At 54.9% G+C, this 25,156-nt stretch overlaps 2 protein-coding genes across 2 annotated transcripts in view; both read left to right on the top strand.

The window, feature by feature from the left end:
• LOC133338976 (uncharacterized) overlaps positions 1-12,599 on the top strand; it is a 46,098-nt gene extending 33,499 nt beyond the window's left edge. The window contains exons 10-11 of the mRNA XM_061547104.1: positions 11,452-11,727; positions 12,237-12,599. The gene's annotated coding sequence lies outside the window, so the exon portion shown is untranslated. The remainder of the gene's footprint in view (positions 1-11,451; positions 11,728-12,236) is intronic.
• A 9,505-nt stretch (positions 12,600-22,104) lies between these two features.
• The window catches only part of LOC133338991 (uncharacterized), a 28,966-nt gene continuing 25,914 nt past the window's right edge, over positions 22,105-25,156 (top strand). Inside the window, exons 1-3 of the mRNA XM_061547131.1 lie at positions 22,105-22,118; positions 22,408-22,540; positions 23,566-23,692. The gene's annotated coding sequence lies outside the window, so the exon portion shown is untranslated. The remainder of the gene's footprint in view (positions 22,119-22,407; positions 22,541-23,565; positions 23,693-25,156) is intronic.

Here is a 25,156-nt window from a genome sequence, read left to right as displayed (position 1 = left end):
TTTGTAGAAGCGTTACCCGCGAGCGCACAGACACAGCTAGAGGAGCTGATGCGCCGACTCGATCAGCGTTTTGGCACGCGTGACGAGGAGGAAGCAAAATCGGCCTTAGAGGCGCGCCGGCGCCAACCTGGCGAAGATCTACGTGATTACGCCGAGGATGTGCGCGAGTTAACAAAGATCGCACGCCCGGGGTACGCAACTGATGTTATTGAGGAACTGGCCGCCGAGAAAATCCAGCGGTACCTGTCTCGCACGGCGTGTTGGCAGCCAGACATGAGCTGCCCACGTCTTCCCTTTAACACCCTTGTCGAGCGCGCACGTAAGTGTGAAAGAATTCACAGCGAACGCGCGCAGCTCCGGGGGCTGGGACGAGAGCACGCCATTGCGAGCCTGCTCTCGGAAGACGAGGAGGAGGAACAGGAGCTCGCGAGGACGGTAAGGGGCCGGGAAAGAGAGCCTCCAGTGTCCCGCGAGACAACCCCGGGATGGGTTGCCGGTATACAAACGGGTATAAAGGATGTCTCCGGCCAGGTAACCCAGGTACGCGAGGAAACGAATAAAAATATGACCCAACTGCAATCCTCCGTTGAGACCATCCGATCCGAGATGGGGGAACTAGACTCCACGGTAGGAGGGCTAACTGGAAGGATAGCGCGACTAGAAGCAGAGTATGAGCAGCAGCGCACTGGGGGAGGAGGGAGTGGGCAGCGAGCCCATTACGGAGCCGCCACCCCTCCCCGGGCATGTTATATGTGCGATCGCCGAGGGCATCTAGTGAGGGACTGTCCTCAGGTCGCCCGAGCTAGACAAGAGCTAAGGTCAAACACTAAGGCCCCCCTAGAGAGGGGACCACCGGGGGGCGAAATCGACGTAGCCCCGACACAAACAAGCTGTGAGAATAATGGCGAGCGAGTGATCTCCACACAGGTTCCAGCAACAACGCCCACAGAAACGGTGACTCCTGGCGACTGGCTGCGGGAGCTGGTGGCGGGGATCACGGGGGCCACGTCGCTGGTGGAAGGGGAGGTAAACGGAGTGCGTACCCGAATCCTGCTGGACACGGGGGCGGTGGCCTCGCTCGTGAGCGCAGCGCACTGCAGCGCGATCGGGGTCGACGTGCGTCACCTGCAGGTACCGGACCGCGCGCTGCACACGGCGAGCGGAGCCGGAATGGGGCTGCTGGGGAGAGCCACCCTAGAGGTCCGCATAGGCAGCCAGGTGTGCACGCAGGAGTTCTACGTGTCGAGTGCGTTGTGTCACGAGTGTATCGCAGGCACCGACCTCCTAGAACGGTTGGGACTCAACGTGCAACCCCGCCAGCGATGCGCCACCATGGAGAGCAACGGCGAGCGGATACCGTTCCTGGGACGAGAACCAACGCGCCGCCGCTTTGCACCTGTGGCCGCTATCCTGGCGACGGCAGTCACCATCGGCCCGCTCACCGAGATGCTGGTGCCGGTGGCAACATCCCCCACCGACCCCGCGCTCCGACCATCAGGGGAGGTAATGCTAACTCCTCACCCGGAGTTGGCAAAACGGTATGGGATAGTGGGATCCGCCACGTTGGTAAACGCAGATGGGGACCGATTGTTTATGCGGATGTTTAACCCCCACAATACCCCAGCGATACTGCGACGGCGCACCCCGATAGCCACAGTACACCCCCTGCACGCACGCCACTCTAACGACTCGGTGTTCGCACTCTGGGCTGAGGACCCCGGTCGTCCTGAGGGTGAGCAGGGCCTGGCCTGGCGAGTCGGCCCGACTCCCCGAGCCGAGGTCGTTCCCCTGCTCGACGCGTTACATGTACCATGGGCGGACTTACCTAAGGGAGGGGCCGATCGGCTGCGCGAGTTACTGCGGGAGTATGCCGACGTGTTCAGCGAACACGACTCGGACGTGGGTCGGACCGACCTGGTTAAGCATAAAATTGACACCGGTGCAGCCCGACCCATCAAACTCCCTGCGTACCGTGTGGGCGCACCCGAACGCGCCCAAATCAAAGAGGCAGTTGGGGACATGCTTCGCGATAACATAATTCAGCCCTCGGCGAGTCCCTGGTCAGCCCCGGTGGTACTAGTAACGAAAAAGGATGGGTCAACCCGGTTCTGCGTCGATTACCGTAAACTAAATGCAGTCACGCTCGGCGATGCCTTCCCCATACCTCGCATCGACGACACCTTCGACAGTCTCGCAGGAGCGCGGTATTTTTCCACCCTCGATCTGGCGTCCGGTTACTGGCAGGTGGAGATGACGGAGGAGGATCGGCCAAAAACAGCATTCACCACCCCGATGGGCCTGTTTGAGTTTCGAGTGTTGCCGTTCGGACTCACTAACGTGCCCGCGACGTTCCAGCGGTTGATGGAGTTGGTGATGCGGGGCTTGCAGTGGGAACAGTGCCTGATTTACTTGGACGATGTGATAGTGTTCAGTAGATCTTTGTCTGAGCATTGGTCCAGGCTTCGAGAGGTGTTCCAGCGACTGCGAGCGGCTCATCTCAAGCTCAAGCCACGTAAGTGTTACATCGCACAACGCGAGGTGGGGTACCTCGGGCATCGCGTCAGCGAGGCAGGCGTGCACACCGATCCGGAGAAGGTACGCGCCGTAGTGGAGTGGCCACGGCCAAGGAATCTGACGGAGATCAGATCATTTTTGGGGCTCGCCACCTATTATCGTCGATTTGTAAAGGGATTCAGCGAGATTGCACGCCCCCTCACCCAACTCACCTCCCCTAAGCACCCCTATCAGTGGACGGGGGCCTGCCAGACGGCCTTCACCACTCTCAAAGATCACCTCACCCACGCCCCCACCCTCGCTTTCCCCGATTTTACCACCGATTTTATTTTGGACACCGACGCCTGCAGCAGCGGGCTGGGCGCGGTGTTGTCACAGGTACAGGATGGGACGGAACGAGTCATCGCGTACGCCAGCCGGACCTTGAGTGGGGCCGAGCTGAACTATTGCGTGACCCGCCAAGAGTTGTACGCCGTGATTTTCGCATGCAAACAGTTCCGGCCGTATTTGTACGGCAGGAGATGTCGCGTACGCACTGACCATTATGCTCTGCAGTTTCTTCTTACATTCAAGGAGCCGCGGGGGCAGATGGCCCGGTGGTTGGCGCAGTTGCAGGAGTACAACCTGCAAATCGAGTATCGGGCTGGCCGGACGCATGCAAACGCGGACGCCTTGTCGAGGCGACCCACGGTGTACGCCGAGACGAGGGCGGAGGAGGCCTGCCCGTGTTTCACGGGGGGACGCTGCCGGCAGGCAACGGACCCCCGAGAGGCCGCGGCCACTGACCCCCCCCCAGCGAGAGAGAGTGCAGTGTGCGCCACGGAAACCCTCACAGGTGGCACTGAGGATCCCGTCGACCGCCCGGCAAGCGCGGGACCCGCGGCTCGGGACCCGATTGGACGGATCCAGGAGGACGTCGGCTGCGCCTTCCCGGGCCTAAACGACGAGCAGCTGAGACAGACCCAGCAGCGAGATCCGGATCTGGCGGCAGTGGAGGCGGCACTGCGGGAGGAAAAGAGCGCCCTACCAGGACCCTGGAGCGGTTTGTATGCCCGGTTGTGTGTGCAGAACGGAGTGGTACGGGAGTTAACCGAGGCCGGCCAGCCGGGGTGCATCTGTGTTCCTGCCCAGGTGCGACCCCAGCTGCTACGGCTGGTGCATGACCACCCACTCGGGGGCCACGATGGGGAACGACGTACTCGAGAGACCCTGCGTCGCCAGTATCTCTGGCCCAAATTGGCACAAGACGTGGCGGCCTGGGTACAGGGCTGCCGCGCCTGTCAGCAGTGCGGGCCGAAACCGGCACGATACCAGGTACCCCTAAGGCCGTTCCGCGTCAGCCGCACGAATCAGCTGGTCGGGATCGACCTACAGGGGCCATTCCCGCGATCCCATCGAGGCAACCGATATATCCTAGTCACAGTAGAGTATTTCACCCGCTACCCCGTGGCAGTGGCCATCCCTGAAAAAACGGCCTTGGTGGTGGCCCGGGCATTTGTGGAACACTACGTACTTAAGCACGGGATCCCAGAACGAGTCCTCACCGACCAGGGTAGCGAGTTCGAGGCCGAGTTGTTCCAGGCACTGTGCCGAGAGTTCGGAATCCAGAAGGACCGAACCACAGCGTACCACCCCCAGGCGAACGGGATGGTGGAGCGCATGAATCAGACCTTATCGGGGAAACTCAAACGTATGGCGGCCGCAAATCAACGGGATTGGGATGAACACCTCCCCTACGCCCTTTTCGCCTACGCCACCACCGTACACACGTCGACGGGAGTGATCTCCACACAGGTTCCAGCAACAACGCCCACAGAAACGGTGACTCCTGGCGACTGGCTGCGGGAGCTGGTGGCGGGGATCACGGGGGCCACGTCGCTGCTGGAAGGGTAGGTAAACGGAGTGCGTACCCGAATTCTGCTGGACACGGGGGCGGTGGCCTCGCTCGTGAGCGCAGCGCACTGCAGCGCGATCGGGGTCGACGTGCGTCACCTGCAGGTACCGGACCGCGCGCTGCACACGGCGAGCGGAGCCGGAATGGGGCTGCTGGGGAGAGCCACCCTAGAGGTCCGCATAGGCAGCCAGGTGTGCACGCAGGAGTTCTACGTGTCGAGTGCGTTGTGTCACGAGTGTATCGCAGGCACCGACCTCCTAGAACGGTTGGGACTCAACGTGCAACCCCGCCAGCGATGCGCCACCATGGAGAGCAACGGCGAGCGGATACCGTTCCTGGGACGAGAACCAACGCGCCGCCGCTTTGCACCTGTGGCCGCTATCCTGGCGACGGCAGTCACCATCGGCCCGCTCACCGAGATGCTGGTGCCGGTGGCAACATCCCCCACCGACCCCGCGCTCCGACCATCAGGGGAGGTAATGCTAACTCCTCACCCGGAGTTGGCAAAACGGTATGGGATAGTGGGATCCGCCACGTTGGTAAACGCAGATGGGGACCGATTGTTTATGCGGATGTTTAACCCCCACAATACCCCAGCGATACTGCGACGGCGCACCCCGATAGCCACAGTACACCCCCTGCACGCACGCCACTCTAACGACTCGGTGTTCGCACTCTGGGCTGAGGACCCCGGTCGTCCTGAGGGTGAGCAGGGCCTGGCCTGGCGAGTCGGCCCGACTCCCCGAGCCGAGGTCGTTCCCCTGCTCGACGCGTTACATGTACCATGGGCGGACTTACCTAAGGGAGGGGCCGATCGGCTGCGCGAGTTACTGCGGGAGTATGCCGACGTGTTCAGCGAACACGACTCGGACGTGGGTCGGACCGACCTGGTTAAGCATCAAATTGACACCGGTGCAGCCCGACCCATCAAACTCCCTGCGTACCGTGTGGGCGCACCCGAACGCGCCCAAATCAAAGAGGCAGTTGGGGACATGCTTCGCGATAACATAATTCAGCCCTCGGCGAGTCCCTGGTCAGCCCCGGTGGTACTAGTAACGAAAAAGGATGGGTCAACCCGGTTCTGCGTCGATTACCGTAAACTAAATGCAGTCACGCTCGGCGATGCCTTCCCCATACCTCGCATCGACGACACCTTCGACAGTCTCGCAGGAGCGCGGTATTTTTCCACCCTCGATCTGGCGTCCGGTTACTGGCAGGTGGAGATGACGGAGGAGGATCGGCCAAAAACAGCATTCACCACCCCGATGGGCCTGTTTGAGTTTCGAGTGTTGCCGTTCGGACTCACTAACGCGCCCGCGACGTTCCAGCGGTTGATGGAGTTGGTGATGCGGGGCTTGCAGTGGGAACAGTGCCTGATTTACTTGGACGATGTGATAGTGTTCAGTAGATCTTTGTCTGAGCATTGGTCCAGGCTTCGAGAGGTGTTCCAGCGACTGCGAGCGGCTCATCTCAAGCTCAAGCCACGTAAGTGTTACATCGCACAACGCGAGGTGGGGTACCTCGGGCATCGCGTCAGCGAGGCAGGCGTGCACACCGATCCGGAGAAGGTACGCGCCGTAGTGGAGTGGCCACGGCCAAGGAATCTGACGGAGATCAGATCATTTTTGGGGCTCGCCACCTATTATCGTCGATTTGTAAAGGGATTCAGCGAGATTGCACGCCCCCTCACCCAACTCACCTCCCCTAAGCACCCCTATCAGTGGACGGGGGCCTGCCAGACGGCCTTCACCACTCTCAAAGATCACCTCACCCACGCCCCCACCCTCGCTTTCCCCGATTTTACCACCGATTTTATTTTGGACACCGACGCCTGCAGCAGCGGGCTGGGCGCGGTGTTGTCACAGGTACAGGATGGGACGGAACGAGTCATCGCGTACGCCAGCCGGACCTTGAGTGGGGCCGAGCTGAACTATTGCGTGACCCGCCAAGAGTTGTACGCCGTGATTTTCGCATGCAAACAGTTCCGGCCGTATTTGTACGGCAGGAGATGTCGCGTACGCACTGACCATTATGCTCTGCAGTTTCTTCTTACATTCAAGGAGCCGCGGGGGCAGATGGCCCGGTGGTTGGCGCAGTTGCAGGAGTACAACCTGCAAATCGAGTATCGGGCTGGCCGGACGCATGCAAACGCGGACGCCTTGTCGAGGCGACCCACGGTGTACGCCGAGACGAGGGCGGAGGAGGCCTGCCCGTGTTTCACGGGGGGACGCTGCCGGCAGGCAACGGACCCCCGAGAGGCCGCGGCCACTGACCCCCCCCCAGCGAGAGAGAGTGCAGTGTGCGCCACGGAAACCCTCACAGGTGGCACTGAGGATCCCGTCGACCGCCCGGCAAGCGCGGGACCCGCGGCTCGGGACCCGATTGGACGGATCCAGGAGGACGTCGGCTGCGCCTTCCCGGGCCTAAACGACGAGCAGCTGAGACAGACCCAGCAGCGAGATCCGGATCTGGCGGCAGTGGAGGCGGCACTGCGGGAGGAAAAGAGCGCCCTACCAGGACCCTGGAGCGGTTTGTATGCCCGGTTGTGTGTGCAGAACGGAGTGGTACGGGAGTTAACCGAGGCCGGCCAGCCGGGGTGCATCTGTGTTCCTGCCCAGGTGCGACCCCAGCTGCTACGGCTGGTGCATGACCACCCACTCGGGGGCCACGATGGGGAACGACGTACTCGAGAGACCCTGCGTCGCCAGTATCTCTGGCCCAAATTGGCACAAGACGTGGCGGCCTGGGTACAGGGCTGCCGCGCCTGTCAGCAGTGCGGGCCGAAACCGGCACGATACCAGGTACCCCTAAGGCCGTTCCGCGTCAGCCGCACGAATCAGCTGGTCGGGATCGACCTACAGGGGCCATTCCCGCGATCCCATCGAGGCAACCGATATATCCTAGTCACAGTAGAGTATTTCACCCGCTACCCCGTGGCAGTGGCCATCCCTGATAAAACGGCCTTGGTGGTGGCCCGGGCATTTGTGGAACACTACGTACTTAAGCACGGGATCCCAGAACGAGTCCTCACCGACCAGGGTAGCGAGTTCGAGGCCGAGTTGTTCCAGGCACTGTGCCGAGAGTTCGGAATCCAGAAGGACCGAACCACAGCGTACCACCCCCAGGCGAACGGGATGGTGGAGCGCATGAATCAGACCTTATCGGGGAAACTCAAACGTATGGCGGCCGCAAATCAACGGGATTGGGATGAACACCTCCCCTACGCCCTTTTCGCCTACGCCACCACCGTACACACGTCGACGGGACAAACCCCGTTTTTAATGATGTTCGGCCGTGAGTCTCGTTTACCCGCAGATCTGCTATTCGGCGTCCCTTCCCCCCAGCCGGAGGAGGGAAGCCGCCCCGTGGAACACCTGTTGGAGACCCTACGAGAAGCCCGAGGCCGAGCATACCCGCAAGGGGAAGCCGCGCATCGGCGGCAGGAACAGGGCACCCAACCCCGCATGGAACCCCCCTTATTCCTGACAGGTGCTAAGGTGTGGCTACACACCCCTCGCGTCGGGGCCGGGCAGGTGGGGAAACTGACGACCTACTGGCGGGGACCCTGGACCGTGGTGCGACAGATCTCCCCCTGGACGGTACTAATTGATGGCGGGGAGAGGGGTCGAGAGACGGTGGTCAATGTCCGCCGCTTAAAACCGTGGAAAGCGGCCCCGGCGAGAGAGAACCCCGTCACCCGAAGGCCCCGAAATCCCGGAGTACCCGCATCCCCCGTGCCCGGGGGCCTCGCGCAGTATATGGGCCCCACGGAGCCCAGGGCTCCGAGGGGCCCCGGGCGGGGCCGGGGGCGACGAGGACGGCGACCCTTAAACCCCACCGCCTCTGAGTTTGTTCCCCAGCCCGCAGGTGCCAGCGGCCGAGGGGAGCCGTTGGAATGGAGGAGGAGACCACCGCCGGAGCCCCAGGAGACGGAGCCGCCACCCCCGAGGCCAGCCACAAGGGCCGGGCGAATCCCGCGGACCCCGCGGCGATACCTCGTGGGGGCAACCCAGGCGAGGTGCTCAAGTCAACCCGGGACGGGGACTGGCACCCCGGGGGGCTATGTGGTGCCACAGCGACGGGGCCGCTCTGCCGAGCCAGGGAGCCGCCCGGCTTCCCCCACCGCACTGCCCCCCATCACCCGCCCCACATAAGCACACACCCGCACGCATCCCCCCCCCCCCCCCCATAGAGCTGGAAGGGAAGGTTACCTGATCGACCGGTTTTTATCCGAGAGACCCTTATCGGGATTAATTCTCACGGTTTCCGGCGATCAGGGAATTGGATGACCTCCCCCGTGCTACGTGGTACCGCGGCGCTGCTGCTGGCCTTAATATGGTGTGGTCGCGGCGTGGGGCATTCGGCCACTGCGGTTGAGGCGCATTTCCCCCCACACACACCCCCACGAGTCGACGGGGCAAGCAGGGGAGGCACGAGACAGCATGAATAGCGGGGTCACAGGGGCTGTTGCGCATAGTCATGGAGGGTTGGGATAATTGCGCTTGAGCGCGCAGGCCCCATTGTTAGGAAGGGTAAGGGAGTAATTAGGATGTACGCCGCCAACGTCGCGCACTGATTAGCATATCAACAGCGCCCGGGAACCGCCGTGCGCGGGCTTGGGGTGCACGAGCCCATTGTTCAGCGCAGCATCCCCTTTGAGGTAGGGAGGATAAATAGAGGAGCGGAGAGGGGAAATCGCCCCTTCTCTCCAGGCCAGCGGACCAGCAGGAGTTCCAGCCAGCGACCCGGACGTCCGTGCGACGCATCGAGGTACGCTGTTAGCGCAGAGAGCAGCGAACCTCCGCGGGCACCAAACAGTGAGTGGGGAGGTGAAGTAGGGTATCGTAAGCCGATAAATAGGGAATAGGTACAGGTTTAGTGGAATAGGCCAGCCTCGTCGACTCACTGATTCCACATCAATTCGCAGGTGGCATATAATAAATCATTAATAGCGAAGCGTGGTCTCGCGTGATCTTGTCGTGCAGTGTGAGCGTGTGGGTGCGCTGTGTGCACAGTGGTTCGCCACGTGAGTGAGCGCTGCGCGGAGCTGAGCGCGCGGGTTGCGCGTGGGTACGCAGTGATTCTGTGGTGCTGCGGCTCGCCTCGGGGGAGCGCTGCGCAGAGCGGTGCGAGAGTGGGTGTCGCGTGTGTTCACTCCGTGTGTGATACAGGTGCGCGAGTATAACGTGAGTTGAGTTGGAGTGCGCGGAGCGGCGTGTGTGTGGGCGTGCGTGCGTAATTGGCGTCCCCCAGGTGCGCGCTCATAACGTGAGCGGCCAGCAGGCGGCGAGCGCTGCGCAGAGCGGCGCAAGAGTGGGTATCGCGTGTGGAGCTGTATGCGTGTGTGCGCGCACGTTCACTACGTGTATAATACGGATGCGCATTGGGAACGTGCCGCACAGGGCTATACTGCGAGCACGGCGTTTGATCGACGATGATGTGCGCACGTATGCTCGCAGCGTGGGAGCGCGGCGCGAGGCTGTAACCGTAGGGGTGTCGCGTTCGAATGCCGGCGAAACCATAGCGGGTAATAGGGAGGTGGGGTAACGTAAACGAATAGGGGATACAGGCGGGAGGGACCCCGGGGGCCGACGGGACCCCGGGGGCCGACGGCCCCCACAAGTGCCAGCTTCACGATTACACAGACCATAGCATGGCACCGCAACAGACACCACAGGCAGAGCCACCACACGCAGAGATGTATCACGCATACAGATCACTCGCGTAGATATAAGAATCTCACTCGCATATGTAGTAGGTTCAATGAGACGTAGACGACGTAGTCGGAGGCACACTTATTTATTATAATGTTTCACTCAGCACAGGCCAATGTATACAACACTCGAAGGGGTAACGGCCCCTTCACCTGTCTAACAGGGAGACCCCATTAACTCTAGCCCGGCTAGCCTACTCCCAGGTCCTCCACTCGAGAGCTAGGGGAGGCTAGCTGATCCAGCTCTGGCCAAGCTAGGATCACGGCACCCTTAGTCACCAGACCGGCTCTTACCAGAGCATCGGCTCTGGGCTCTCGGGGCCACGCCACCGGCTTGCCCTGGTCGGTCCTTAGAAGGACAGCGATCCAGGGGAGTCCCAGAGCCTATCTAGCCGGTCTTCACTCTTCACTAGTTAAGCTGAATACTGAACCCCGTGCCCACCGGCTCACCGCCTTATATAGCAACTCCCCCACGAGGGGTGGGGCCGTGGGAGATCACAGCGCCGTTACAGCCCCCCAGGGCTAACCGATGCGGACGTGGATGTAAGCATCCTTCCACGTGCGGGCATAACCACCCCTCGTGTGTTTGTTCGCCCTCCCGTAACACCCCTACACATACACCACACACACAAGTATATATTACATCCACACACACATCCTAGACAAAGTCGCAAACACCTTGCTCAATTAATTATGCTTAAATATTATCCACTGCAACTTTAAGGGTGTTTTTGTTACTGGCAGCGTGGCATTTGGGACATGTGCTGGACTCAGCTGTCCTTGTGCGACGTTGGTGAGTTGCCCTGGTGCGGACAGAACTATTTCCCCAGCCAGTAGAGTCAGAATAATACTATTTATTTATGGTTGAGGAATCCGATGAGCTATGAAGCTCTTTTTCACAGATGTCCAGTAGGGGCTGGTAAGAACATTACAACAACAAATACTACAAAAACATGATAATAGTGCAAAGTACATGAAAGGTTAAAAAATCACCCAAAAACAAACAAATAAAGCTAAACCACCCCCATCATACAAAGCCCACTGAGGTACTAACTTATTTTTCAGACGGAACCTGGTCACAAATGATAGATCAACAAAGTGACATAATTTGGACATTCATAGCAGCAAAATAATCTAAATTATCGAAATAAATGTTTCTAAATGTGGAGGGAAAAACCAGAGGATCAAACTACGCAGGGCCATGACACGTGACCAATGACTTTTGTTTATTGCCGAGAATCCAGCTGTTAGTCAAGGCTGAACTAAAGAGAGGGAAAGATACTTGTTGTCGTGCTGTACATTACAAATACTTGTGCAATGTTTTCAACAGTGGCGTCCGCGACCTCCTGCCATGCCAGCAATGGCCGTCCACACCACCAACCTCCCGAAACAGAAGGCTCGGTCGAACTTGGCCGAGATGGTACCTCAAGCAGCTTCTTCTTTAGGCTGTTGGATGACGGTTCCGCAAGATGGAGAATACCCGTCTCCCTCAAGGTGGACGACCTTGATGAAGATGCTGCACAGTGGGCCGGTGGCCATCACTTACCACGTGGAGAGCACGGGGATCACCATTACCAGCCTAAGAGTCTGGCGGAAGAATCAATTGGTAAGAGAGAGAGAGTGTGCTGGCTTCACTGTCACATAGAGAATCAGCAGGACACCACAACAGACACACACAGAGACACCACACCCAGAGAGGCATCGTGGATATAGATCACTCAGGCAAATGTCATAATCTCACATGCATAGATGACACAAATCAGAATCAGAATATTTATACTGGAGGAATCCGATGAGCTATTAAGCTATTTTTCACAGATGTCCAGGAGAGGCAGGTTAGAACGTTACAAGAACAAACAATAAAAAATCACACTCACACCCGCGACAAAGTCGCACACATTTATTACAAGCACACACATTGTTCATGCTGTGGATTACAAATAGTTGTCCGATATTTGCGACTGAAAGGCAAGTACAACACCCGTGTTCAATCAATGGTGGTGGTGTGGCAGATGGCAAGTGAAAAAAAATATTTGAGTGGATGTGACCAACAGGGGAAGAAGGAGACTGCAATCTCTTGCCTCTCATACTGATTTTGTTTCCGGTTTTAAACAGAAGTCATCGCAACGTGGACGAATTTACCGAAGCCGCCACATGAGAGGATCCATGTGGAAATTGGCTCGGGGCAAGCGCCACCCCATGAAAATCAAGAGGACCCACAGATCCCTCAAGACTCGGCTGGATGGCTGCTCCATGATGAATAGCTCACCAACACTTAACAGCGCACCCACCAACAGCACCACTCCTACCAACACCAGCACTCCTACCAACAGCACCACTCCTACCAACACCACCATGACAAACCCCACCCCGACCAACATTGCTATCTCGACTAACACCATCACACTTTCAAATACCACCACCTCTACCAATGCTATCCTGACTAACACCACCACCTCTTCCAACCCTACAAACCCTACCAACAACATCTTCTCCACCTTCACCACCACCAGGACCGACACCATTACCCCAGCTGAGCGTGAGTGGTGTCACCTCATGATCATGGCACGCACCAATGCCCGCTGCACTACAATAAGCTCAATTATCCCCACCAGCCCAACCACCAACTCCCCCGCTCCTACCAACTCCACCACCTCGACCAATCCCACGCCTACCAACATTACCTCCTCTACCCTCACTACCACTCCCAGCCACATCACCCCAGCTGAGTATGTGTCCAGCCTCATGATCATGAGAGAAAAGAGATCACTCTTCATGGCCCGGATCAATGCCTGCTCCACCACTCCTACCAACTCCACCACCTTTAGAATCCGCACACCCACCAACACTACCACCCCTCCCAACACCGCTACCCTGACCAAACGCAACTACTCCGACGAACACCACCACTCCTACCAAAACCAACCCTACCAACGCCAACCCTATCAACACCAACCCTACCAACACCATCCCTACCAACACCATTATTCTTACTACTACCCCTACCAACACCAACCCTACCAGCACCAATCCTACCAACACAATGACTCCTACCAATACGACCACCCCAACCGACACCATCACTCTTCCCAACAACAGTCCTATCAACGTTACCTATCCTACAAACGCCAACTCTATAAACACCTTGACCCCTACCAACACCACCACCACCCCAAATAAGAAATAATACAAAATAAATAACATTACAACATCGCTGCACCCTTTGCATGTTAGCGTGCTGCGCTACGAAGCCAGCGACCTGAGTTAAATTTCCGCTCATGGCCAACACCAGTGATCGACTCAGTCTCAAATTAGTGCCTGGTACTCATTTAGCTGAGGCTACCTCGCATGCCAGTCTGTTAAATCTTTACGGGGGATCTTTGTCTTTGACATATCTGTGGGCTAGAGTGTAGCTTGATTTATTGTTCATGTGAGGGATGCGCTTTGCCTGCAGCCGCCACTACATCTCCGCTCATGTGTGTTTAGCCGTGTCAGTGACGCGCCACGATGTCGCTACTGCTGCTGTCACTGTCACGACCCGGTCGGTGCAGGGTGCTCTGGGACGAAATAAAAAAGTGGCACGACGATTATCGCTGCTACTTCAGCAGATCAAGAACGGTTCTCATGGAGTCATCAAAATGCACCTGAAATCACAGCTGACCATCTCAATCACATCTGTGAAATGTCAACGGTGGTGTCCGTTGCCCCTGCTGTGAGTGGTGGAGATGTCCTTGAGCAGTGGTGATGTCCCTGAGTGGCGGTGGAGATGTCCCTGAATATTGGTGGAGTCTGTACAACGCGGCTGCTGTATTCGTGATTAAAGAACCTGAGCCGAGCGTGCTTGGTGGAGCTCAGCAGAAGGTGATGAGCCGGAGGTGTGAACTGAAAGTTCGAGCTCAAGGCGTGAGCTCAAGGTGTGAGCTCGAGGTATAAGCTGGTGATGCGGTCTGGAGGTGAGCACGCGGTGTCCCTGTGCTCACAAGCGTGGTGCGGGAGGTGGCCCGAACTAAACTTTTTATTTACCAGGTAAGGCCCACTGGTCCAATAGCTCTTTTTCAGAAGCTACCTGGTCACAAATAATATCTCAATGAAGTGGCTCATCATCTGAAAATATATGTCAAATACTAGAAACGTATGTTTCTCAATGTGGAGGGGAAAACCAGAGGAGCCGTAGAAGAATCTACGCGACCACGGAGAAAACACGCAAACTCCAAATATACAGGTGTCGGGGTCGGAATCGAACCCACGTCTCCCTGTATACCAGGCGAGGTAGTTGACATCTCTCAATAACTGCCTCCTCATAGCCGTATCTCCACAAAAACAATGCGAGTGGTTCTACTCATCCCGTCAGCCTTCTGAGAGTAGATCTCAGCAGCATCATTGATTCAACACAAGCAGCATCCTGGTGAGGATTGGACACTTGGTGACTAATCAGCAGTCAGGCTTGCTTGAACCAACACTGATGAATTGCCAGGTCCTCTTGGCAGGGACCCACTCTGATAGACATGGATCAAGTTCAGCAAATAACTCTGTCACGCACTGGCTCGAGCCTGGCCCTGCGGATGTCACTGGAGTGCATGGATACACGGCACCCTCTCCTGGGTGAATCTCTGGCTGCGATGGCAGTGGCGCACGAACACAATCCCGAATTAAACAAAATCAACACATTCGTTAATAACCCGGCGGCCTTTAAAGAAGAACACATACAGGCGACGCTACGGACAATGGCCTTCCTGTCCAAGCCGGCAGCTCGCCACTTCAACAGTTGGGACGACTGCCCCGAGTGTCGGTGCGTGGCCTCTACCCGCGGCCTCTGCTCATGGTGGAGGTGGCAATGAGACCAAAACCTCATGAGCTAAATGACCTAAGGGGCTGTCCATAAATGACGTCACGCGATTTTGGACGACTTTTGACCCCACCCTCCCTCGTCACACGGCGTCACGAAAAGTCAGACCCCCCCCCCTCAAATATGACGTCACAAAGCTCTGCCCCCCATCCCCCCACAAAAAATAAAACACGCTTCAAATAGCTTTAAAGTATTGTCATTGTAGTGCGTATTTAATGTGCCGCTGCACTATGATGTTGTAGGATAAAACATTTATTAAAAGTATATTTAATTAAGTAGAACGTGTTGACTATATTTATTTAAAGTTACGCATTTTGATGTGACGTCACATTTCTCAACCCCCCCCCCCTCGTCACACATCGTCACAAATGTCTGACTCCCCCCCCCCCCCTAGGTGCGTAACGTAATTCAAGGACGTCCTCTAAATAACCTAACCAACATGGACGTCCTCTCAATAACCTAACCAACATGGACGTCCTCTAAATAACCTAACCAACATGGACGTCCTCTAAATAACCTAACCAACATGGACGTCCTCTAAATCAGTGCTCCCCAACCTTTTTGGCACCAGGGACCGGTGTCATGGAAGACAATTTTTTCACGGACGGGGGGGGGGGTCATGATTGGGTCTTTCCCCCTTTTCAAAGAAGCTGACTGAGACAAGTGCGCAGTGCGGGAAAGAGGCGCTCACCTCTTGCTGTGCGGCTCGGTTCCTAACAGGCCACGGACCGGTACTGGTCAGCGGCCCGGGGGTTGGGGACCCCTGCTCGTCTCAATGAGCTCACCAACACGGACGCCCGATCAGTAATCTCCACCGCCGCCGTGTGGCCACGTGGTACAACTGCAGTGCCACAGTGCGGGCGAGGCAGCTGCGGCACTCTGCGCTGTCTTCGCCGAGGGGGTCCGAGGGGGGTTGGGGGGGGGCTCTGGGGTGCATCCCGGGGGGGTCAGGAGGGGTGCGGGCACCTCATCGCGTGCCGCTTTCAGATGCGCTTCTGCGGCCATCGCTCTTCCTTCCGATATTTGGAAGACATTGGAGCTCTGCACTTTTAAATGTCTTTGACAACCCATTTCTTTAGAACTGCTTTTTGTGTTTAGTTTGTTGTTCTTCACCAGCAGCCAGCACCTCCGATTATCGCGGTTGGCTACGTACGGTGCGATAGAAGTTCAACATACATGTTGTATGTTAGTGCTGTATGTTGTGCATTGGTGTTGCAGCCAGTCAGAAACCGGCGCGACCAACAATATCCCCAAGCTCTGTGGTCCTACATTGGGATAATTTGTCGATACCGCGTTGGCAGTGGTGCACAAATAAAACTCAATGAACACATTCGTTAATACCACGGCTGCCTTAAGAGGAAAATATATCATGGGCGATGTTTGAGGCAATGGGCCCCATTGCATGGCATATGTTTGCCCAGTTCCATTCAAGAGCGAGTATGCATGTGAGGGGAGAGAACCAACGCGTGCGAGGGGGAAACATTAAATCCCCTCGAGATGGAAATGTCTCCGCTTGCTGCGCTTCCAGACCCTGGATAGGCCAGGAGATGGCGACCTTAGCGACCACGGGGAGTTTCACAACATTTGTGTGGTGATCCACACGTGCACATACACACAGACTCACACACTCACACAGACTCACTCACTCACACAGACTCACTCACTCACACAGACTCACACACTCACACAGACTCACTCACTGACACAGACTCACTCACTCACACAGACTCACTCACTCACACAGACTCACTCACTCACACAGACTCACTCACTCACACACTCACACAGACTCACACACTCACACAGACTCACACACTCACACAGACTCACTCACTCACACAGACTCACACACTCACACAGACTCACTCACTCACACAGACTCACTCACTCACACAGACTCACTCACTCACACACTCACACAGACTCACACACTCACACAGACTCACTCACTCACACAGACTCACTCACTCACACAGACTCACTCACTCACACACTCACACAGACTCACACACTCACACAGACTCACACACTCACACAGACTCACTCACTCACACAGACTCACACACTCACACAGACTCACTCACTCACACACTCACACAGACTCACACACTCACACAGACTCACTCACTCACACAGACTCACTCACTCACACAGACTCACTCACTCACACACTCACACAGACTCACACACTCACACAGACTCACACACTCACACAGACTCACTCACTCACACAGACTCACACACTCACACAGACTCACTCACACACTCACACACTCACCACAGACTCACTCACACAGACTCACACACTCACACAGGACTCACTCACTCACACAGACCTCACACACTCACACAGACTCACTCACACAGACTCACACACTCACACAGACTCACTCACTCACACAGACTCACACACTCACACAGACTCACTCACTCACACAGACTCACACACTCACACAGACTCACTCACAGACTCACACACTCACACAGACTCACACACTCACACAGACTCACTCACTCACACAGACTCACACACTCACACAGACTCACTCACTCACTCACACTCACACAGACTCACTCACACAGACTCACACACTCACACAGACTCACTCACTCACACAGACTCACACACTCACACAGACTCACTCACACAGACTCACACACTCACACAGACTCACACACTCACACAGACTCACTCACTCACACAGACTCACACACTCACACAGACTCACTCACTCACACAGACTCACACACTCACACAGACTCACTCACAGACTCACACACTCACACAGACCACTCACTCACACAGACTCACACACTCACACAGACTCACTCACTCACACAGACTCACTCACACAGACTTACTCACTCACACAGACTCACACACTCACACAGACTCACTCACTCACACAGACTCACTCACTCACACAGACTCACACAACTCACACAGATTCACTCACTCACACAGACTCACTCACTCACACAGACTCACTCACTCACACAGACTCACACACTCACACAGACTCACTCACACAGACTCACACATTCACACAGACTCACACACTCACACAGACTCACTCACTCACACACTCACACAGACTCACTCACTCACACAGACTCACTCACTCACACAGACTCACTCACACAGACTCACACACTCACAGACTCACACACTCACACAGACTCACACACTCACACACTCACACAGACTCACTCACACAGACTCACACACTCACACAGACTCACTCACTCACACAGACTCACACACTCACACAGACTCACTCACACAGACTCACACACTCACACAGACTCACACACTCACACAGACTCACTCACTCACACAGACTCACACACTCACACAGACTCACTCACTCACACAGACTCACTCACTCACACACTCACACAGACTCACACACTCACACAGACTCACTCACTCACACAGACTCACTCACTCACACAGACTCACTCACTCACACACTCACACAGACTCACACACTCACACAGACTCACACACTCACACAGACTCACTCACTCACACAGACTCACACACTCACACAGACTCACTCACTCACACACTCACACAGACTCACTCACACAGACTCACACACTCACACAGACTCACTCACTCACACAGACTCACACACTCACACAGACTCACTCACACAGACTCACACACTCACACAGACTCACACACTCACACAGACTCACTCACTCACACAGACTCACACACTCACACAGACTCACTCACTCACACAGACTCACACACTCACACAGACTCACTCACAGACTCACACACTCACACAGACTCACACACTCACACAGACTCACTCACTCACACAGACTCACACACTCACACAGACTCACTCACTCACACACTCACACAGACTCACTCACACAGACTCACACACTCACACAGACTCACTCACACAGACTCACACACTCACACAGAATCACTCACACAGACTCACACTCACACAGACTCACACACTCACACAGACTCACTCACTCACACAGACTCACACACTCACACAGACTCACTCACTCACACAGACTCACACACTCACACAGACTCACTCACAGACTTACACAGACTCACTCACTCACACAGACTCACACACTCACACAGACTCACTCACTCACACAGACTCACTCACTCACACAGACTTACTCACTCACACAGACTCACTCACTCACACAGACTCACACACTCACACAGACTCACTCACTCACACAGACTCACTCACTCACACAGACTCACACACTCACACAGATTCACTCACTCACACAGACTCACTCACTCACACAGACTCACTCACTCACACAGACTCACTCACACAGACTCACACATTCACACAGACTCACACACTCACTCACTCACACACTCACACAGACTCACTCACTCACACAGACTCACTCACTCACACAGACTCACTCACACAGACTCACACACTCACAGACTCACACACTCACACAGACTCACACACTCACACAGACTCACTCACTCACACAGACTCACACACTCACACAGACTCACTCACACAGACTCACTCACTCACACAGACTCACACACTCACACAGACTCACTCACACAGACTCACACACTCACACAGACTCACTCACACAGACTCACACACTCACACAGACTCACTCACACAGACTCACACACTCACACAGACTCACTCACACAGACTCACACACTCACACAGACTCACTCACTCACACAGACTCACACACTCACACAGACTCACTCACTCACACAGACTCACACAGACTCACTCACTCACACAGACTCACTCACTCACACAGACTCACACACTCACACAGACTCACACAGACTCACTCACTCACACAGACTCACTCACTCACACAGACTCACACACTCACACAGACTCACTCACACAGACTCACACACTCACACAGACTCACACACTCACACAGACTCACTCACTCACAGACTCACTCACTCACACAGACTCACACTCACACAGACTCACACTCACACAGACTCACTCACACAGACTCACTCACACAGACTCACACACACAGACTCACACACTCACACAGACTCACTCACTCACACAGACTCACTCACTCACACACTCACACAGATTCACTCACTCACACAGACTCACATACTCACACAGACTCACTCACTCACACAGACTCACACACTCACACAGACTCACTCGCAGACTCACACATTCACAAAGATCCCCCGTATATCCTGAACAGACTGTTGGGGCAAGTGCTGTTAGCGAGCACCTATGCACGGCACACGAGGGAGTGGGTAGCCAGGACCACGCCCGGCCGCCTTTGTCTCCCTAGTGACGATGTTTACACAAAGCGCCGCGCTAACCGCTGCACCGCCGCTCCCCACTGTTACAGTGCAGCACTGTCCCCAGGTAAGATGGCCGCCCGCCCCCACGTGACTCGGCGTGCGCACTCGGCACGTGGTGTCAGCACCACGTGGTGTCACCCAGCGCGCGCGGTCTCGCGCCGCCATCACTGCTCACGGAGTCGCTGCCGCGTGAGTCTCTGGGCCTCTGTGTGAGTCTCTCTGTGAGAGTCTCTGTGTGAGTCTCTGTGAGAGTCTCTGGGTGAGAGTCTCTGGGTGAGAGTCTCTGGGTGAGAGTCTCCGAGTCTCTGTGTGAGAGTCTCTGAGTCTCTGGGTGAGAGTCTCTGAGTCTCTGTGTGAGAGTCTCTCTGTGTGAGTCTCTGTGTGAGGGTCTCTCTGTGTGAGAGTCTCTGAGTCTCTGGGTGAGAGTCTCTGAGTCTCTGTGTGAGAGTCTCTGGGTCTCTGTGTGAGAGTCTCTGGGTGAGAGTCTGTGTGAGTCTCTGTGTGAGAGTCTCTGAGTCTCTGGGTGAGAGTCTCTGGGTGAGAGTCTCTGGGTCTCTGTGTGAGAGTCTCTGGGTGAGAGTCTCTGGGTCTCTGTGTGAGAGTCTCTGGGTAAGAGTCTCTGGGTCTCTGTGTGAGAGTCTCTGAGTCTCTGGGTGAGAGTCTCTGAGACTCTGTGTGAGAGTCTGTGTGAGTCTCTGTGTGAGAGTCTGTGTGAGTCTCTGTGTGAGAGTCTCTGAGTCTCTGGGTGAGAGTCTCTGGGTCTCTGTGAGAGTCTCTGGGTCTCTGTGTGAGAGTCTCTGGGTGAGAGTCTCTGGGTCTCTGTGTGAGAGTCTCTGAGTCTCTGTGTGAGAGTCTCTGGGTGAGAGTCTCTGGGTCTCTGTGTGAGAGTCTCTGGGTGAGAGTCTCTGAGTCTCTGGGTGAGAGTCTCTGAGTCTCTGTGTGAGAGTCTCTCTGTGTGAGTCTCTGTGTGAGGGTCTCTCTGTGTGAGAGTCTCTGAGTCTCTGGGTGAGAGTCTCTGAGTCTCTGTGTGAGAGTCTCTGGGTCTCTTCTCTGAGTCTCTGGGTGAGAGTCTCTGAGTCTCTGTGTGAGAGTCTCTGGGTCTCTGTGTGAGTCTCTGTGTGAGAGTCTGTGTGAGGGTCTGTGTGTGTGAGTCTGTGTGAGGGTCTCTGGGTCTCTGTGTGAGTCTCTGTGTGTGAGGGTCTCTGGGTGAGAGTCTCTGAGTCTCTGTGTGAGTCTCTGTGTGAGAGTCTCTGAGTCTCTGTGTGAGAGTCTCTGTGTGAGTCTCTGGGTCTCAGTTGTGAGTCTCTGTGTGAGAGTCTCTGGGTCTCTGTGTGAGGGTCTCTGTGTGAGGGTCTCTATGTGAGAGTCTGTGTGAGGGTCTCTGTGTGAGAGTCTCTGGGTCTCTGTGTGAGGGTCTCTGGGTCTCTGTGTGAGAGTCTTTGGGTCTCTGTGTGAGAGTCTCTGGGTCTCTGTGTGAGGGTCTCTGTGTGAGAGTCTCTGTGTGAGGGTCTCTGTGTGAGAGTCTGTGTGAGGGTCTCTGTGTGAGAGTCTGTGTGAGGGTCTCTGTGTGAGAGTCTCTGGGTCTCTGTGTGAGGGTCTCTGTGTGAGGGTCTCTGTGTGAGAGTCTCTGTGTGAGGGTCTCTGTGTGAGAGTCTCTTGTGTGAGGGTCTCTGTGTGAGGGTCTCTGTGTGAGAGTCTGTGTGAGGGTCTCTGTGTGAGAGTCTCTGGGTCTCTGTGTGAGAGTCTCTGGGCCTCTGTGTGAGTGTCTCTGTGTGAGAGTCTCTGGGTCTCTGTGTGAGAGTCTCTGGGCCTCTGTGTGAGTGTCTCTGTGTGAGAGTCTCTGGGTCTCTGTGTAAGTCTCTGGGTCTCTGTGTGAGAGTCTCTGTGTGAGAGTCTCTGGGTCTCTGTGTGAGGGTCTCTGGGTGAGAATCTCTGGGTCTCTGGGTGAGAGTCTCTGGGTCTCTGTGTAAGTCTCTGGGTCTCTGTGTGAGAATCTCTGTGTGAGAGTCTCTGGGTCTCTGTGTGAGAGTCTGGTCCTGGTGCAAGAAACACAAGAATGAAGCCTGCCAATGCCCCCCTCTGCTCCACGTGGCATGGCACTGCAGCAACTCCCCGCCCGTGTGGGCCCGTGCAGTTGCACCGCCTGCACACGCGGCAGGAGACGTGGCCGCTGGTGGTGTGCCGCGTGCTCGTAGTTTTAGTGGACTGTATCGTCCTTGCCCGCACAGGAAATCAAAGGTAATTGTTTATAGCACGGCCTACATGCGCGTGCGTTTTGTGTTTTAGTGTTTGTTCTTGCTCCGCACATCAGATTAGCACCATTGGCTACGTACGGTGCGAAAGAAGTTAGTTTAAATTTCTACATCCGTTAAAGGAGTAGATGATGGAAAATGTAAAACTGAAGTCTCGCGTAAGGCAGTGTGGCGCTTACAGAAAGACACGCCTTTAGCTCGTGCAGTTAGTCGTCTCAAGGAGACGCCACATGAAGATGCGTGAAGGTAATTTAATTTCTGACGGGGAGAAACAGCGGCAACTCGAAATATAAACCATTCTTGGGAGCCTCCCTTAGGTCAGTTCGGCCTTAAATGAGTACTCGGTTCATTGCGAGTGTAGATTCGGGAGACAAAGACGGCTGTGATTCTGCTTACACGACCACTAACAGCACGCTGCTGGCCTTCATAGAGGCTCACTCGCTACGCTTGATGTTCAGAGCTAAAAGTAGCGAATTGAGTCCCCGAAAGAAGATCTGAGCAGGCCATAAAATAATGGACAATAAACTCAGAATAGTTTTTTACGCTTTTCATCGTCAACGCCTGCTGTTGTATCATTTCAAGCGGCATTGGTTCAACACAAGCATGTAAGAATTGTTTCAATACCACCAGGTAAATTAGTTGCTAGATGTACTGTTAATGTATGAAGTTCATAGTTTAAATAAAAGTAATCTAATGTCCGCGATTTTGAATTATCCGCGGCTGTCCTCCCTGTCAGCACGAATAATCGATAATCTACTTTATTAGCTGACGTCCAAAGAAAATCCTAAATGAATGAAAATCAGGTCTACGATTGTCATTCAATTATAGACCTGATTGAATGAAAATCAGGTCTATCGTCATAATTACAGACCCCTTAATCTGTGATGATGACGAGGAGTGGCCGCTTTCAAATGGGAAAAGTCGACGCTGTCTTTGCGCGTCAGGTGCTGCCTTAGCACTTGTTCTGATCCCATGCCTTGGTTGGGATTTTAAAAAATGTCTGTTTCCCAGTGGAGCCTGGGACGCGTCACGCAGCCGCCCCTACCTGCTGCCGGTGTGCGGACACGCGTCTTGTGTGGAGCATGCCTGCAGGACAAAGGCACGCGCGGGCTGCGAGTTTGTGTGCCCGACCTGCAAGGTACAGCTACGACAGTCGTATGGCCACGTTGTGTACGAGTGTGTATGTCAGGGTGTTTGTATCTGCCTGCATGTGCACAATAGTGCAGCGGTTAGCGCTACGCTGCGCTACGAACCCGGCGACACGAGTTCGATTCCCGCTCATGGCCGCCAACACTGGTGACGATTATATGAACCAGTCCTGGACCTCCCCTAAAGTTGACTCGGCGTCAAATGAGTACCTGGTACAGTGTGTAAACAACGCCACTGGGGAGACAAAGGCGGCCGGGCTTGATGTTGGCCAAACACCCTCTCGCGCCGTGCCGGCCTTCATGGATGCTACTCACTATCGGCACTTGCCCCAACAGTCTGTTAAGGCTACACGGGGGATCTTTGTCTTTTGTATGTGAACGTGTTATCAAAACGCCTCTCGGCTGGTCTCGTGTGAAGTCCCCAGTGGTGTAACTGGGTGCTACTGCAGTGGATAAAACAACCTGCAAATATGAGCCAAAGATTTATTTGTTAACAGTGAAAGCGAAGTTTTTCAGGCATTGTCAAAAACATTTTGCAAGGGACCAGAATGGATGAATCCGAGTCAACGACACAAGATGTCGCTTGCTTCTGTCTGTGATTTGCAGTTACGAGTTTTACTCACTGCCACGTTTGCAATAGTTTCCTTGTATTTGGCAAGCAATCGGAGAGGGACAAACGATGATGCCATCTTTTTTGTACGCTTTCTCTTTTTGAAAATGTTTGCCGCTTGACATTTTAATGGTACACTACCAAGCTGTCAGTTGAATATGTAGCAGGCTTTCGCGACCAATGTCCATAATCGAGGTTTTTGGGTTAGATTGCGTAAATATAATAAATGTCGTTAATCCCGGCACCACCCAATACGGTCAATTAGTAAGGTTTGTCACGTAACCAAAACATGCCAATTCATGACTAGTACAGCACATCGTTGGAAAGTAAAGATGTATTAAAATACAGGAAAATATATTGTTATACGGCATTCTACAATCTGGAATGCTCTTCACTAACCAGCATCTGTCGTAAACGGCAATGCGAATCTTCCTTCATGTACAGACAGTCCCCAGGTTGCGCAAGATCTAACTTGAGGAAATCTAACCTAATGGGAATGCTTCCATAAATCACGTAACAATAAAACATCGATATTCAGACATTCTTGCGTTAATTACGTAAGCGCAAATATTGCAGCACAGTGAGGTTTGCGGATGAATACCGTGGAGCGAGACGTAAGGCGAGGGGCAACCTTACGCCTCGCTTGAGCTCCACGAGGGTTAAGGCATTTATTGTCGTCTTATGTAATTCTTTCATTTCGTAGCATTATGTCATTGCTTGTTTTATATGCTGAGAGCTTGTTTTTCCCCATGTTTCTATTGCTAGTTTTCTTCATTTAAGTGTATTTCATGAGTTTTTTTACTGTATGTACTTTATTTAACACAATTCTACTTCAGTTGCTTAT

This window comes from Lethenteron reissneri, unplaced genomic scaffold (genome assembly GCF_015708825.2).
Source record: "Lethenteron reissneri isolate LAM-NWPU_2019-01 unplaced genomic scaffold, ASM1570882v1 scaffold_1639, whole genome shotgun sequence".
Classification (NCBI taxonomy): domain Eukaryota; kingdom Metazoa; phylum Chordata; class Hyperoartia; order Petromyzontiformes; family Petromyzontidae; genus Lethenteron; species Lethenteron reissneri.
Note: the sequence above shows the minus strand (reverse complement) of the source record. Positions and strands in the feature narration are given on the sequence as shown.